This window comes from Dendrobates tinctorius, unplaced genomic scaffold, assembly GCF_039654945.1.
Source record: "Dendrobates tinctorius isolate UK_male_01 unplaced genomic scaffold, ASM3965494v1 ptg000075l, whole genome shotgun sequence".
In the NCBI taxonomy this organism is placed as follows: domain Eukaryota; kingdom Metazoa; phylum Chordata; class Amphibia; order Anura; family Dendrobatidae; genus Dendrobates; species Dendrobates tinctorius.
The window spans coordinates 13,534,349-13,552,663 of record NW_027361743.1 but is presented as its reverse complement, the minus strand read 5'-3'; positions in this window follow the sequence as shown (position 1 = coordinate 13,552,663).

The following is an 18,315-nucleotide window of genomic DNA, read 5'->3' as shown; positions in this document are numbered from 1 at the left end:
GCTACTGTTGTGGCTTTAAGTTAGCCTTATAAACAATCCTCTTCTTGGATTTCAGCTGTATACTGTTCCTAGAGACAGCTACTCATTTTTACTATTCTTCCTCTTCCTGATGGCTGCAAATCCCAAGCGTTCTAATTATGAGCTTCTTAGATAATTGTATAACTCATACTCACACCACCAAGCGTCCGCAGATAGGTTAACTCCACCGGCAATGCAACTGTAGAAAGACCAGGAGAAACGATACTGTTTTCTTCCAAAATCTTGTATTAGTTACAATGAACAGCAGGTAAAAAGGAGTAATCTGTACAGGGAAGTACACATGAGTCTTGAATAATGGCTGCTGAAGACTAAACTGAAGAAGGGAGGTGCAACCTAATATAAAACCCAACTACGGGAGGGACAATCTTCACACAGTCTAATTCTGCCTTGCAACAACAGGGAATTTTGCTGATTGGAGGAAAAACTCATTACAGAGAATATACATTACAGGTTGTTCCCATTCGTGGGACACAACAAACCCTTTAATGAGTACATGACTTAGAATAAAAGCCAAAGAAGAATTTATTTGCTGACACGTGTTTTGAGGTGGCGTTCTTTCTTTTCCCCACTGCAAAAAAAGATCCTTGATTACAAATCTAGTTGATTTGACCTTCTCTTCTCTCTCTACACGGCCCCAATTGGACAGACCATCAGCAGATTTGTCTTTCAGTACCATCTTTATGCTGATGACACACAAATATACACGTAAAAAGGAAAAAATGCCAGCTTACCCAGTTGGTTCAAACCATAAGCTGCTATACTGTATAGGCTCTCCGCAACGGATAAATGACAGGAGCTCTTGCCAACAATAGATGTGAAAAGGAGATGAATCCAGCGAGCCAGGTTTGAAGTACGTAAAAAATCTTTTTCTTTATTTCAAAAGTAGATTAAAAATATTTATCCATAGCAGCATATTATGAATATAAGCAGAGATGGGAAAAATTACTGCTGTAAAGCGCACTATACACGTCATCCCCTGACCTTACCCCCGCTGTACTACAGAACGCCAGTGACTGTCCGCAGTCTCCAATGTCATGTCCACTCTCTATCTGAAACTTAACCTCTCAAAAACTGAACTGCTGTCTGGGTGTTATGTTTGACACCAACCTCTCCTTCACATCCCATATACAATGTCTTGCCCGCTCTTGCCGCTTACACCTAAAGAACATCTCCAGAATTCGCCCTTTTCTCACCATGGAAACAACAAAACCCTCACTGTCACATTGATCCACTCCCGCCTGGACTACTTCAATGCTCTATTAATTGGCCTCCCCACTACTCAACTTTCCCCTCTCCAGTCCATACTTAATGCAGCAGCCAGGGTCATCCATCTGGCTAATCGGTACTCGGACGCGTCCGCTCTTCGCCAATCGTTACACTGGCTGCCCATTCATTATAGGATCCAATTCAAAGTACTTGTTCTCACTCGCAAAGTTCTCCACAGTGCGGCACCCCCCTACATCTCCTCCCTCATTTCTGTCTATCGGCCTAGCCGACCGCTGCGCTCTGCAAAAGACTTTCGACTAACCTCTGCACTAATCCGCACCTCCCTCTCCCGACTCCAAGACTTCTCCCTTGCTGCGCCAATCCTCTGGAATGCTCTTCCCCAAGAAATTAGGACTATCCACAATTTACACAGTTTTAGGCGCTCTCTCAAAACACAACTGTTCAGAGCAGCCTATCACATTCACTAACCAAAGTCATTTTATGAGCAAGTGTGAGTATGTAGTCCATTCACTATCTCTATCCCCCATCTTCTCAAGATGGCTGGACCATCATTTTAAATGCATCTGTGGCGCCCCTGAGGCTTTAGTCGCCACAGAGGTACTGCACCTTCTCCTAAGGTGTGGTGCCCCACCATCCAGGTAAAATGGGAACTCCAACCACACTCCACACCTGCACCCCACACACAGGATGTTCAGTAGGGCCACATAGCAGCTTCAGGCTGGGAGTAGCAGAGCACCCTTCGTGGAACCCTGCTTCGTAACACGAGAGGTGCTGGGAGGTGGGTGGAGTTAGTATAAAAGAAGGGGAAGGATAGGATTTAGAGGTCAGTCTGGGGTGAGTCCCAGAGGAGTGTCTCACAGGAGGGTGAGAGGAAAGGAAGTCACTTGGTGAGGAGTAAGGATCCCTGGAAGAAGGGATGGAGGAAGGGGTGCTGCAGCTGCCCGAGTGATCGAGGCCAGCTGGCACGGAAAGAAAAGAAAGGAGAAGAGACTTAGACCTGAAACTACAGCTTCCATAGAAAGACAGAACAGATCGGAACGAAGGAGACAGAAGGATGGTGGGAAGTAGGTTGAGAAAGAGAGAGAACCCTTCCAGTCCAGAGCGCAAAGGCCGGGGCCCGGTCCCCGAGGTTGATCGGATCTTTCATATCCTGCAACAGACACCGGTGGAGTAGTGAGCCGCTAACCCCTTACTCCCATCATAGACTTGGGACACAACAGCACTTGGATAGTGAGCCAGGACTCTGGATACAGAGTTCCGTGATCAGGCTACAGCTGTCTGTCATACAAGTAGAGACTAGGAACACCTAGAGAGAGGCATTACAGGGTAACTAAGTACTGGAGTGCTTCGCACCTAAAGGCGCATTGGAGGAGTCGTTCAGGAAGGTACATGTTGGAGGAGAGAATCCCATCTTGCCCGGAGGTTGGCTGGAGCCCTGACCTGGAGAACACGGCACGGAGGCAGGCATTTGTGTGAACTGCAAACAGTGAGCAAAGATTTGGAACCGCACACTCTGGTGTCCTCCAGTTATTCCCGCACCGCTACATCTGGGTACCTATACCTACACCATCTGCGCCTCCCCGCCATTGCTTCACCTACACTGCCCTGGGACTACAGCTCCGCCTGTGGGGAGCTTTACCATCTATGCTGCACACACCATCAGTCTCAGAGGATCTGCATGCAGCGTCGGCCTAACATCATATTTGCCGAACACCACAGGTGGCGTCACGAACAATCCATATAAACTACATCATAAACCACCATTGATATTGGGCGCCCAGGGCCACGGACCGGGTCACCGCTGCTGTGACACATTACCCGAGACACTGGCCCGGTACCGAGTACCCCACAGCCCTGGGACGTGTGGGCGACCCACATCATTGTAAATACACACCTGTACTTTGTATCTCCCCCACCTCATTGTAGATTGTAAGCTCTCACAAGCAGGGACATCTTATTTTACTTTAATTATTGTATTATTATCGTTATTACTTATGACTTGTGTTTTGAAACTGTAAAGCGCTGCGGAATATGTTGGCGCTATATAAATAAAGATTATTCTTATTATTATTTTTATTAAAGGGGCAGTTGCAATTCCATCTGTCACTAAGTAGAACTAAGATAAAATAAATTTCACCGATTTGGAGGACATCATGGCTTAGATTCATGAAGACTACTGCTTTGCATACGATCCTCGATGAAGTGAATGCTGGAGTAAAATGCACCTATTTATGAATTTGGTGCATATTTCTACTGCTGTGTACATCTGCCAGAAATGTACTCGTGTCAAGGGCTGGAAGTCATTTCTTTCTTAATTAATTTAATGTATTTATTTATTAATTTACTTTTGTGGTGTAAATAATGAAGCATTAGTATGATGGTTCCGAATCAGCACCAGTATCAACATCAGGACTCTGATTCGTTCAACTATGCACACACAGGCCTTACTTTTTATAGCCTCAAACCTGCGACGCCGTGCTCCAACCACCACCGTAGTGTAAGTCACGTCCAATAGAATTGAACTTACCAAACCCCCAAACAATTAGAGTTGGCAAGTGCTGATGGTGGATGGGCTCCCACACACAGATCTGTGTCATTGTCAAGTCCCTCGCCATTCCAGCTACAGATCGTGTACCAGTATCACTCTGCTCCCGAGCCCGACTGTTGTGACTTCATCCGGTCATCAGTAGGAGCCAAACTCTGTGATATGCAGGAGGACCTGACAGTGATGCAGATTTGTATGTGGGCACCCATCCACAACCAACACTTGCCAATTCTAATCCTTGGGATCTGGTGTGTGTGATTCTTTTGGGGGTGTCTGCTTTCTTTTGCAGTTGTCTGTGTCCCTTGATGAAGGGTCCTGCTGTATTCTACCGTATTTACTCTTTTTTATTGACCATAACAAAAATTCAACCAGCAGAGAGGTGATTTAGGGAGAAAATAAGTATTTTTTTTTAATACGTTCTAAAAGTATCATGTAATTACAGTATATGTAGGGAATACTGTTGTATCAATAATGGCACCCTGGAAACATTTTACTTTATACCATAAGTGTAGCTCTAAATATTGCAGGATTGAAAAAGACATATTCAATAATGATGTATAGCCATTTTATATTAAGTATAAAAGTATATATTTATTACTTATATCAAATATCACAAAAAGTTAAAAACAAGAGGAGCACTTTATAATTTATTCATGGCTATAGCTCATTTGCGAATACCGTAGATATCTTTAACTTTACATATGTAATGCAGCACTAGGTAACCCCGCAGGTGTTCCCATTAGGGGGCGCTGCAGTGCGCGGAACAGCAGCTCTCCGTGAACGGAGACCTGCCTGAAAGCGCTGTAGGTGTAGCAGCGAGACGTGCGAGCAGGCCGGAAAGGAACCGCTGCCAGCGCGGTGCCTGCAGGGATGATGGGGGCGGCGTCTGCAGCAAGTCGAGTTGACGGGGGCCGGTGAGAACGCGGCAACTGAGGGTAAGACCGAGACGTAGTCGGAAACAAGCCAGGGGGTCAGAAGGCAAACGGGAGCGCAGTGTCCAGGGAGAAAACGGCAGCGTAGTCAGAGACGAGCCGGGGAGTCAGGAAAACCAGAGAGGACAGAACGGTACCAAATCGGACGACGGAGACGCAGGTCAGGGAACAAGTCGGGTCAAGCACACAGAGGAACAACGACTAGCCACTGAGTAACCAGGGTCAGCTGCTCTAGCCGAGTGTCTGGAACTATCGCCGACAGTGGACCTAGGCAGTGAAACCACTAAATAGCCGCTCCTACATCAGAAAGAGGCAGAAACAATTGACCCTACACTGACCAGGGCAGGAAAGGAACAATCCCTGTCCAGGATCATGACAACATGTATACCGTTATGGTAACTGCCTGGACACTATTTTTTATTGATTCTGCATTTCTTGGGGAATAGACAGTCGCCATTAACTGTGGTACAGGACCATATGTACAGAGGAAGAAGAAATATACAGTACTGGTACAACATGAGTTGAAAAGGAAAGACCTATTCCATCAAGTACGAGAAAGGAATTGTGGAGGACTCCCTGGCAAAAATCTTACTACTTTCTGCAAAGAGATGTTAGTTGTCAAAATGGTCAGAAAATGGCGAGCAGAGGACGATAACCTCAGTCAACAAGTGTGCATGGGAAATGCTAAGAAGCGCAAGTGTGGATCAGGTTGGAATCCATTATTTTCTGAACTAGAAAACACAATCTATGATTGGGTTGCTGACAGGAGAGCAAAGGCTTAGGTTGTGACCAGGGCTGCTATTCAATAATTTGCCTTTACACAATTAGAAATATAGAAGATTTCAAAGCATCATATCTCTGGCTGAACGGCTTCCTTCAGCAATGTGAACTGTCTCTAAGAAGATCAATACAAAGTTTAAGCTGGAAAATGCTGAATTTATTGCACATGCACTTGTATTTAAGTCCTTTGTTCATGACATCAACTTTTGTAAATACTAACTATTCAACATGTTTGCTATGGATGAACCTGCAGTGGCCCAAGGATCACAAATGATAGTTGATCTGTAACAATGGTGGAAGCTCATGGATTTCTTCCTGACCCTCAAGGGTTAAATGTGTTTATGTACTTGTATGTGGTACCGGTAGAATACCCCATGGGGCTGCAGTTAGCTCGGACAGGATTAACTGTAGTGGCCATCACAGATGGGAGGGGGGAACTGAGTGTTAGAGACAGGGGCAGGAAGTGTCAGTTCAATTAATGCGAAGGCAGGAGTGCATATGCATCAGGAAAAGTGGGCTGCTAGGGACGACATAAGCTCAATATTCGGGACAGCATATTACCAAAAATACCTTCCGTGTGATTCCGCTAATGGCCATTGGCAACCTCAAGTTGGACGTCACGGGGCCAGGGGCACACAGCTTGCAAAGCTAGATAGAATGTTGGACTCAGACTACATGGGGCAGAAGGTATCGCAATCCAGAAATGATGCTAGAGGTGAGGAAGATCCTCAAGGGCTAGGAAAGCCAGAAAGGAGTATATGCCACCTATCCCAAGAACCAGGGCTCAAGTTGTATCCGGTACCTGTGGGAAAGATGACAACCCATTTGGCCTTATCCTTCAAACCTACTTGTGAATATTGTACAGACTGCCATTCTGTAACTAAAATTTTGAGTTTTATGAACCATGTGTCTCCTGGACTGTTTGCTGCTCTGGTTCCAGAAGTAGGAATTCTTGGATTTAGAGGAGGCCTGCTGGCCACAAGTAAGTGGGAAGCACCACATGCACAGCAGCACACCAGGACTGAGACACTCCTTGTCTGTAGGATGCCAGAGCGAGTGGGGAACAGAGCTTGCCCACGACTACATCGCTTGGGCATCTTAAGGATCACTGGTTATGAAAGTGCATATTTTATCTGTATTTTGGCAATTCGTCTCACCTCTAATCATTACTAAGGACAAGAAAAAGAAGATTGATTGTGTTTCAGGTATTTATATTCTTGAAACCAAAAAAGCCTGATGCACACTGGCTGTTTTAAGAAAATAGGTCGATATACTGCGGCCGTTTGTTTTGCAAGTGTTATGGTTTAAGCGGGGTTCTTGCCCTGCACTCATAGGGTTAAATGTTCGTGGCCTCTTTCTGGATCTGGAAGGGGTATTTATACTCACTCTTTACCAGGGTTCTCTGTCAGCTATACTGTTGTTCTGGTGTGTCTGACCCCTGGTGTGCGTGTTTTCTGCATTGCTTGTTTGCTTCCCGTGTATGACCCGGTCTGTTCCCTCACACTGTACTCCGTCTCTCTTTTTGGTACTATTGTCTTTTCTGGTTCTGACCTCCTGGCTTGGCTATCGTTACTCCGTTACAGTTTGTCCCTATTGTACCGTCTATTGCCCGTTCTGGTTTTCTGATCTATTGCTACGTCCTGACTATCCATTCTGTCTAACCCTTTGGTACTCTATTGCTATCTTGTGCTTTGACCCCGGCTTCATCTGGTTTTTGTCTCTGTCTATGCCCCTTGGTAACATTGTCCTGTAGTAACCTTTCTAGGAGTTTCCCTGCAGCTCCTAGCTCTGTGGAGCTTAGGCCACGCCCCCAGCAGTCACGTGCTTCAGGTCCTGATAGTCTGAAGCACACATCGTCACCGCTGCTGTCCCGCTCCACAGGTATCTTTGAGCACTGTTTTTGTACTCAGGACCCACGCACTGGCTCAGTGAGCAAGTGCAGTGCGGGGTTCCTGACAGCAAGGTGGCCAAAGAGGCCTGCTAGTCTGGGATTCAGATGGTACACCTGACACTACTTATTGTGATGTCTCCTGGAGTGGACCCTCTGGGTCGTGGCACCAACCCACTTAGGGCGAGCTGACCTAGTGAGGACCACCCCCTATACAGGGAGTGTCAGGGGAAAGCCCAAGGGGGTAAGGTACCACAACTGCTGGAACCAGGTAGCTGGTTCACATGAGACACGAATGAGTGTGTCTGCAGGATGCAACTCAGAGTGAGCAGGAAACAGGTCTGTGCAAAGCGAGGACACAGGAGTAAGCAGGGTACAGGACAATACAGGGCGAGTGTACGAAGGTACGAAGGGTTCAGGACAATACAAGGCGTGTACACCGGAGTGCACTAGATATAGGACAGTGCAAGGCGAGTACACCGAAGCACGCTAGATACAGGACAGTGCAAGGCGAGTACACGGGAGCACGTATGGCGTGCACTGGCAAGCATGCCTGGGTACTGGCAAAGCAGGGCGTGTGCAAGGGAGCATGCCAGAGCACAGGGTTAGACAAAGTGCGTGCAGAGAAGCACACCAGAGTACAGAGCAAGGGAGAAGGTGTACCATGAAACACAACAAGGCACAGAGGAGAGCGTAGATACGGAGCATTGGCTAGGAAACACGGCAAGGCAGAGTACAGGAACAAAACACAAGGCAGAGGACCCAAGTACAGCGCGCAGCCAAGCAAGGACAAAACAGACCAAGCCAGGAAGCACAACAACAATCAGGCACCTCCCATAGGAAGAGGTAGCCTGATATAGCACATGAGCACTTGGACTTCCGGGTCAGGTCCTCCAGGACCATAGAGAGGACAAGACTGAAGACAGAGCTGAGAAGAGCGCACGTGCACACTGGGAACATAATGCAACTAGGAGCGAGAGGTGCGTGTGCACACCCGATGAGACCGCCGGAGCGGCCGCCGCACCGGAAGTGGTGACGACGAACCTGGGGTCCCACCTCCAGGTGAGAGCGGTGTGACACATCTCCAGGCTGTTCATATTGCAATAAAGAAGCCATTCAAGGACCATTTGCGCATGGAAACTAATGACTACATTGAAAATAGAATAGAGAAATCAGCATGGCAGCTTTGTAAAGCACAGGCTGCAAAAGGTTGTAACTTGGGTGAATAATTCATGGTAGAAAATCACTGACAGTTGTGTTGCAAATGCGCTACAAGCAGGCTACATGGACAAGAGGTGTTCATTTAAGGAAAGCACTATTGCTAGACATGAGAAATTATGGCCAATAATTCTAAAGGCAACAGAGTCACAAGAAATTCACAATGGAATTCATGGTTTGGAAAGTTATGATGATGTTCCAAAAAATGATAGATAACATGACTGTGTTTGAATAAATGTTAATGTTTGTTCATGAATCCTGGCTAATGTAAATTTCTGTACGTGGGAAAAGGAAATAGGTTCTCAAGATATTCATGATGGAATTCAAGGTTTGGAAAGTTATGATGATGTTCCAGAATGTGATGACGTGATTACATTTGAATAAATGTTGATATTTTTTTTTGTTCAAAAATATATGTAGATTGTTCATGGAAAAAAATAAGACCTCCCCTGAAAATAAGCAGAGCAAAAAATAATATAAGATCTTGTCTTTTTTTTTTTTTGGAGAAACAGCTCCAGGGTTCTGGCCAGCTTCAGTTCAGAGCCATTGGAAAAAGCTTCTAAACACTTTTCTGCTGGTCTAGGAGACCGGACACCACTGATAGAATGCAGCAGTGGCTGGTAAACAGGCCAGTGAGCAGTAAGCCATAATACTAAAAATCATTCCATTCTTGACAAAAAAAGTAAATTCTGAAGTTGCTTTGTACAAACACATTTCAAATTTAGCAATTTATGATCACACGAATAGCCCTTTAAATGTAGACATACGAACCAAATTTGTTTATTGTTCATTTGCTTCCTAAATCCAATTTTATGCAACTTCCTTATCTGCTGTCCTTAACTATTTTTTTTAAACTTAGCGCAATTACATGAACTAAAGGTTTCCACAATCATATATTCCATGTCAAAGATGTCCTTAGACTTTAATTATAATTTATTCGGTCGTCCATGACAGCACCACCTGAGAGAGGGGATCCGCCCTCCGGGAACAGGAAATCCTACAGATACATAAGGGCGGCACCTCTCCCACGCATCAGTTGGTTTCCTGTTCCTGGAGGACAGCATTCCCTACAGATCATGCCATCATGGACGAAGGAATCCCCAGGCCGGCTGTCCGACTCAGGTAGCGGGGGGTCTCCTACCTCGGGCAGTGCGGAGCTCCCTGGAAGCGCCACGGTGACCCGCGCAGGGTTTCACGCCAGTGTGCGGGGCAGGTGGGAGCGGGGTCCGGAGGATGCCCGTCTCCTGGGCTGGCGCCGGCAGGTAAGTAGGTTCCCTCCCCACGATTCCGGTCCTTGTCCCGGTGGGTGCGGCTCCCCCCTCGCCTGGATCGCTGACGGGCCGTGCGGCTGCGTTTGGGGGCGCCGGAGACCTGCGCATCCTCGCGTGCGCCAGGCCGGGGGTGGCGCGGGTGAAAGGCGGGGTCATTGGCGCCGGTGGTTGTGTCCTCGCGCTTGCCCGGGCCGGATGTGATGCAACGGGGGCGGGGCCGGTGGCCTGCGCGTCCTCGTGCGCCCGGACCGGAGGTGGCGCGGCGGGGGACGGGGCCGGTGACATCGATGGCCTGCGCGTTGCCGTGCGCGCCCTGGACCGGAAGTGGCGCGCGGGGGGCGGGGCTGGTGGCGCCGGACCAGAAGTCAGGTGCCGGCCGGCTTTTCTCTCTCCCTGTGCGTCGCTGGCGCGGGCGCCGTCAGGGCGGGGGGGCGCGGCATGCGGGGGGTGGACATCAGGAAAAATGGGGGGGGTGAAAATCAGCCCCTAGCCACGTCACCTGCGGACCCGGATTTCCGGGGGGAGAAAAAGGGCGCAGATCCACTGCCGAGCGGCTTCAAGCTCAGAGGCAGGATGGACGAGCCGGAAGCTCCCGTGCCACAGCTGGACAGAGAGCAGGAACGTACCTCAGAGAGGTCCCAAACCAGCTCCCAGCAAAAGAAGAAATGTACTGGACAATCCGGCCATAGAAGTTCCTCCAGGCCGAAGGATTCAGCTCGCCCCCCCCCGTGATCCGGTACCTACGCCTTCTGCTCAGGGTAAGAGATCTTCGTGAATGTGCCCTGATGCAGTGTTCCCCTTTATGTTTTTCCTCCTATAGGGGAAGAAATGTACCGATAAGGCAAAAAACAGGGAATGCGCCCTTTGTAAATGCCCCTTGCCGGATGCCTACCCTTAGAGGCTGTGCCAGTCATGCATACGGCAAATGGTAAAAAAAAAAAAAAGGGAAAAAGGGGGGCGTAGTCCCAAAGAGTTACAGGCATACTTCCTTGCTCCGTCCCCCTTCCTGTAGGTGGCAGAAGAGACCCCTGACTTTGCTACAAGTCTAAGGGAGATAATCAGAGCGGAGGTTAAAGCCCTAAAATCCGTACCCCAGGGGGAGTCGTCTAGGAGAAGAAAGAGAGCGAGCTTCTCAGAGTCAGGCTCTTCAGCAGGCCCTAGAGGGAACGAAGACTCCTCAGAACCCTCCACCTCCGCGTCCGCATCCTCTTCAGAGATAGACGCCAGCCGTTTCTGCCTAGGTCTTGACCAAGTGGACAAGCTGGTCAAAGCAGTTAGGGCTACCATGGGGGTAACAGACGCCAGACCTGAACGGTCAGCACAGGACCTAATGTTCGGGGGTTTAGACCCTAGGAAACGTAAGTCGTTCCCGTTAAACTACAAGGTCCAAAATTTGATTAATAAAGAATTGAGGAAACCGGAAAGGCTCCCTACCACCAGCCTTTAAATGGCGATATCCCTTTGAGGAACCTATGGTGAATAAATGGGACAAAGCCCCGAAATTGGATGCAGCAGTGGCTAAGGCGTCCAAAAGATCCACTATTCCCTTTGAGGACATGGTCTCTTTGAAGGATCCGTTGGATAAAAAGGCGGACTCCTACTTGAAAGGCACATGGGAAATGTCAGCTGGTGCCCTGAGACCGGCGGTCGCAGCTACCTGCACGGCCAGATCTATGACGGTCTGGTTGGACCAATTAGAGACACAGCTAGTGCACAGAGCCTCGAGGGAGTCTATCCTAAAAACCCTACCTACCATCCAGGACGCGGCAGCCTTTTTAGCCGACGCTTCAGCAGACTTTGCGAGAATGGCGGCCAAGGCCGCAGGGCTTTCGAATGCAGCCCGACGGGCTATATGGCTGAAATGCTGGCCCGGGGATATCCAGGCCAGATCCCGGCTTTGCTCCATCCCATGTGAGGGAGAATATTTATTTGGACCCGTCCTAGATGAACTCCTAGAGAAGGCGGGCGATGATAAAAAGAAATTCCCTTCCCTACCCTCCACTTCCTATAGGCGTCCCTATGCTAGGAAGAGATTTTTTCGGAGGAGGTCGTCAAGGCACCGGGGCAGATGTGAAGATAAGAAAAGGAAAGGTACCGGTTTTATGTTTGGAGGGGGATGCCAAGAAGCACCCCGCGAGTCCAAGAAACCTCCCCAATGACTAGAGGCCCTGGTGGGAGGTAGACTATCGGCCTTCTACCCAGCCTGGTCGCGGATCTCGAACAGTAACTGGATCCTGGGGTTGGTGGCCGCTGGCCTAATGCTCGAATTTACCTGTGTACCCCAGAACAGCTTTAGAGCCACTCCGCTTAGATCTTCCTTGGCTGAACAGACTGCCCTAGAATCTGAGGTTATTGATCTATGCCAGAAGGGCGTACTGACAAAAGTACCAGAGGCAGAGAAGGGCGAAGGCTTCTACTCTCCCCTATTTTTGGTCCGTAAACCGGATAATTCCTACAGGACCATAATTAATCTGAGGGCGCTTAACAGATACCTAATCATTCAACCTTTCAAAATGGAAACAATCAGCTCCACAATAAAGTTGCTGTTTGAAAATTGTTTTATGGTGGTGTTGGATTTAAAGGACGCTTATTACCATATACCCATCTATGCGTCTCATCAGCGATTCCTTAGAGTGGCAGTTCATTTGGAGGGGTTGTTACAGCATTTCCAGTATGTCGCCCTTTCCTTTGGTATAGCAGTTGCCCCCCGGGTGTTCACTAAAGTTATAGCGGAAGTTATGGCCCATCTGCGGGAGGCGGACGTCCTAGTAATCCCCTACTTGGATGACTTCCTAATTGTAGGAAAAACAGCAGCCCACTGTCTGGATCAATTGCAGAAAGCAAAATTGGCTTTAGAAAAGTTAGGGTGGCTGTTAAATATCAAGAAGTCCCGTCTACAGCCCATGAAGGTCCAGCAGTTCTTGAGCTTAACCCTTGATTCACAATATCAGGAATGTCGTCTTCCTCCCAATAAACTGGTCCGCCTACGTCAACAGGTCTTGAACACCTCTAATAGCCCTTCCATGTCTCTCAGGAAGGCAATGTCCCTCCTGGGTTCTCTCTCATCCTGCATCCCCGCGGTCCGATGGGCCCAGTTCCACACAAGGGTGCTACAGGGCGAGATTTTACGCCACCAAAAAATCCTGGGTGGGTATCTAGAAGGTCGGTTGACTCTGTTCCAACACACTTTGAGATCACTTGAGTGGTGGCTAGACGAGAACAATCTAGCCAGGGGAGTACCCTGGGAATATGACATAACCCGGGTAGTCACCACGGACGCAAGCCCTACGGGTTGGGGGGCCCACATGGGGGAAACCTTAATTTAAGACCTGTGGGATAGTCATCAGTTGGAAATGTCCTCCAACCTGAAAGAGCTAACAGCCGTAGAGCAGGCAGTTAAAAACCTTCTTGTGTATCTACAGGGGCACCATGTTCGTATATTCTCTGACAATCAGGTCACCGTGGCTTACATCAACCACCAAGGCGGCACTCGGTCGAAGTCCCTGATGGAGGTAGCAGAACGGCTGTTCCAGTGGGCAGAGCAACATCTCCTGTCTTTAACAGCTCTGCACATAAAAGGAAAAGAAAACACCACAGCAGACTTCCTCAGCCGCAACCTCCTAAAGCAGGGAGAATGGTCCTTAAAAGCGTCCATCTTCAACCAGATAGTACAAAAATGGGGACAGCCAGAAGTGGACCTCTTCGCCACCAGAGAAAACAGGAAGGTGCATCAGTTCTGCTCCCTGAATCCCAGGGAGAACCCTCTGGCAGTAGATGCTCTGTTAATCAAATGAAACTTCAGGCTAGCATACGCCTTTCCTCCCCTGACTCTACTACCCCTGGTGATGAGGAAAGACAGGAAGGACAAAACGAAGGTCATAGTGATCGCCCTGTTTTGGCCCAGGAGGGCATGGTTCTCATGCCTGAGGACCATGTCGGTATCCGACCCTTGGGTCCTACCAGACATCCCAGACCTCCTGTCCCAGGGCCCAGTTTACCATCCTCAGGTAGCTGGCCTACATCTGACGGCGTGGATTTTGAACGGGCACTGCTAAGAGAGAGAGGTTTTTCCCCGGCCCTAATTAACACCCTGCTTAAAAGCAGAAAGCCGGTTACAACAAAAATCTATGTCAGGATCAGGAAGAAATTCCTTCAGAGTTCAGGGGTAGTAGCTGGACAGTCCACTCCCATAGCACAGATCTTAGAGTTCTTACAAAAAGGTCTGGATATGGGACTCTCCACCAGCACCCTTAAGGTACAGGTGTCGGCTCTAGCAGCACTATTCAACTGCAACATCGCCAATAACCATTGGATCAGTAGGTTCATTAAAGCAACAGGCAGGTCCAGACCGATAGTGAGGAATAAATTCATGCCATGGGATCTAAACCTAGTTCTTACGGCCATGACAGAGGCCCCGTTTGAACCTATCTCATCAGCTTCCACGAAAAACCTGTCCCTTAAAGTGGCTCTCCTGGTAGCGTTAACATCAGCCCGTAGAGTGAGTGACATCCAGGCACTATCTAGACTGCCTCCTTACATACAATTCAGGGATGATAGGGTAATTCTCACGCCCGATCCAGCATACCTGCCTAAAGTAGCCTCCAGTTTTCATAGATCTCAGGAGATAGTTCTTCCATCCTTCCTCCCTAATCCCACGAACGATAAAGAAAGGAAATTACACACGCTAGACGTTAGGAGATGTCTCCTAGAGTACCTGACAGTTACCGACCCCTGGAAAAAAGATAATGCCTTATTTATTTCCTATCAGGGCACAAAGAAGGGCCTTAGGGCTTCAAAAAGTTCGCTAGCGAGGTGGATTAGGGAGGCCATTTCTTTAGCATACACCTCAAAAGGCAAACCGGCCCCTGGCAAGCTGAGGGCGCATTCCAACAGGGCCATGGCAACCTCGTGGGCCGAGAGATCGGAGGTCTCAATCGACCAAATATGTAAGGCAGCTAATTGGTCCTCTCCGAGCACCTTTTATAACCATTATAGACTAGACCTGGGTGCTTCCTCAGACCTCTCCTTTGGTGTCAGGGTTCTGCAGGCTGTAGTCCCTCCCTAAAGTAATTATTACTCTCTGTAATTCTCTCAGGTGGTGCTGTCATGGACGACTGAATAAAGTCGTAGTTACTCACCGGTTAACGGTATTTTTCGGAGTCCATGACAGCACCTGTACATTCCCTCCCTTTAGTTTAATTTGGGTGTGCACTTCTTCCTCTTATATGTACACGGGTAATTGATAGTCGTGTAGAGTATTGTATATAAATTATGCTATTAACCATTGCGGTCCTCTTGTGCTCTGTAAACCAACTGATGCGTGGGAGAGGTGCCGCCCTTATGTATCTGTAGGATTTCCTGTTCCTGGAGGGCGGATCGCCTCTCTCAGGTGGTGCTGTCATGGACTCTGAAAAATACCGTTAACCGGTGAGACACTACGACTTTTCACATGAGTGGGCGCAGAAGAAGTGGGTGCATTCACTGTAGATTCTACTGGATCATGACAGTGTTGATACCACTGCAATGTGCTGAGGCAACATTGTTGACCTTTCTTCCCTTGACTCCTCTTTTCTTTTGTCACTGGTGCTTCTTTACCTCACAGTTTGGTACCTTTGTGCCTACTGTTTCTAATCCTTCCCTGTGATACTATACAGATTGTGAGGATATGAAGTTATGAGATGTAATTATCACCTAGGCAGTTTACTGATGCAATTATTTTTTATTCCTTACATCCATGGTCTTACAGCAACTCCAGGTAGATGGCCAAAATATAATACCCCAGTCCACAAAATCCCAACATGGGGCCGGTAGTCCCTCTGACCCTGTACCAGGCGATACCCACTGTCTCACAACTTTTGCTTGGCCCACAGCTTTTGTACCTCCCACCAGTAAAGTCTGTAGTCACAGTCCATGCTCCTTTAGATGATGGATACTACAACTGTAGCACATGTATCCAGCTCCAGTCACGAACATCCCCCCTATTCCCTTGTCAGTGTACTATATTCCACAAGCTGCTCCCCAGAATTGAGCCCGACCCTAGGAAAGCACCCCCCCAAATCTAACACTGGCATTGGTAGAGGCATTTTCCTCAACGGGACTAGTGGCTAGGAGAACAATGGCTTGAGGCCCCTGGGACACTAAAGAAAGTAATGAAATGATTGCTTTACCTGATTACCAATCTTGTGTCTGGCCTTATGTATACATAAGATCCAGCCTGCACATCTTGCTGTCACTGAATGGAAACATCGATTCCTTAAGGCCCCTTTACATTTAGCGATGCACCAGCGATCCCAACCACGATACGACCCGGTCAGGATTGCTGGTGCATTGCTAAATGGTCGCTAATGAGCTGCCAAACAGGCAGATCTCACTAGCGATGCAGCAGCGGTCGGCGGTCGCACTTACCTTTCAGACGCGGCGAGGGTGTCCGTCTTCCGCCTGCATCCATGGCTCGCTCGTCGGCGCCAGCAGGAAGCCGACGATGAGAAATGGACCAGGCCGATCTTGCGCGATCAGCGATAGCCAGCGGGGGAGCTGGTCGGAGGTAAGCATCACATGTAGCGATATCGCTAGCAATATCGCTGCTTCGTTACAAAATCGGTGACGCTTTAGTGATATTGCTAGCAATATCGCTATGTGTAAAGCCCCCTTTAGGCAAACACTTTCCAGGAGAGATTTGTGCACTTTAAACTGACAAGCTAGCAAATCTCTAATAAAACACAACAATAAGATCAAATAACCGTTGCTCCGTGCTGGAAAAAGTCTGTATCCTTTAGAGCTGCGGACTCCACTCTATAGCCCCCGTTACACATAACGATGTCCCAGCGATCCCACCAATGATCCGACATGATGTGATCGCTGGGACATCGTTAGGCTGATTGCTGGTGAGCTGTCACATAGACAGCCCAAACGATCAGGACCAGCGACGCTGGATGCTGGTTTCTAATGTAAACGTCGGGCATCCAGGAGCCGCGGCTCCTGGATACCTGCTGTTTACCTTGGAAACCGGCGTACACGCTGGTTTCTAAGGTAAACATCGGGTATCTAGGAGCCGCACGACTCCTGGATACCTGCTGTTTACCTTGGAAACCAGCGTGTACGCCGGTTTCCAAGGTAAACAGCGGGTATCCAGGAGCCGCGGCTCCTGGATACCCAATGTTTACATTAGAAACCAGCGCCCAGCGGCACTGATCGCTGGTCTCTCGCTGCCACATGCAGCGATGCGCGCTGGCCAGCGGGAGACCAGCGATCGAAAAACGGCCCTGGCCGATGCTGCACGATCAGCGATAACCGGCAGGGGGGCCGGCCGCTGATCCCCGTCACACACAGCAATCTCGCTGGTGAGATCGCTGATGTGTCAGAAAACCACCGATCTCGCTAGCGAGATTGCTGTGTGTGACGGGACCTTAAGTCCATTGGTCCATAGAGTGACCTAACATAGCTTGATCAGTTGGGGGTACTAGAACCATGTGACAGATTCCCTTTAAAGAGTCCTGTATCACAAAATATAATAATCTTAATAATAATAATCTTTATTTTTATATAGCGCTAACATATTCCGCAGCGCTTTACAGTTTGCACACATTATCATCACTGTCCCCGATGGAGCTCACAATCTAAATTCCCCTATCAGTATGTCTTTGGAATGTGGGAGGAAACCGGAGAACCCAGAGGAAACCCACGCAAACACGGGGAGAACATACAAACTCCTTGCAGATGTTGTCCTTGGTGGGATTCAAACCCAGGACTCCAACGCTGCAAGGCCACAGTGCTATCCACTAAGCCACTGTGCTGCCCAAAATGTGTTGAAAAGCATGGTCTCACTGCCCTCATCCCCGAAAACAAGGTAAAATTGCTTTAGGTGCACAGGCTAGTCTAACATGTCTCTGAACTGTTCCAATTTTCATGTTCTGTAACTTGTCATTGACTCTTTTCAAGTGGACAGTTTCTCTTCATTAGCGTTCTTCTGCCAGCATTATAGAAGCTGGGATTTCCTTTCCCTCACTTCCCATCAAACATTGCTCCTGTCATGCCAAATGGCCCTGAAATAAAAGTCTGACTCTCCGATATGCCTGTATGCAGTCCAACAGACAGGAGAGCAGGAGCAGATAGATAGTGACAGACCCCACTCCCGGTGATTTGTCTTGGTGTCTTTACACTAAGAGACTGACTGAGACCATCTGATGAAGGTGAGTAATTTTCGATGCAACCATAGATATACTAAAGTCAAAGAGAATGGATTACAATGCCACTGACTAGATACATGTTGATGATGGGTTGCCACCATATAATTGACACTGTGACAAAGTCACTGGTAAAGTGCTGGAGGGGAGATATATGTCACTACGCTTAATGGCGTCAGTGATATAAAACACAGAGCTTTATCCTCCAGCATACTAAGTGCATTGAGGGGTT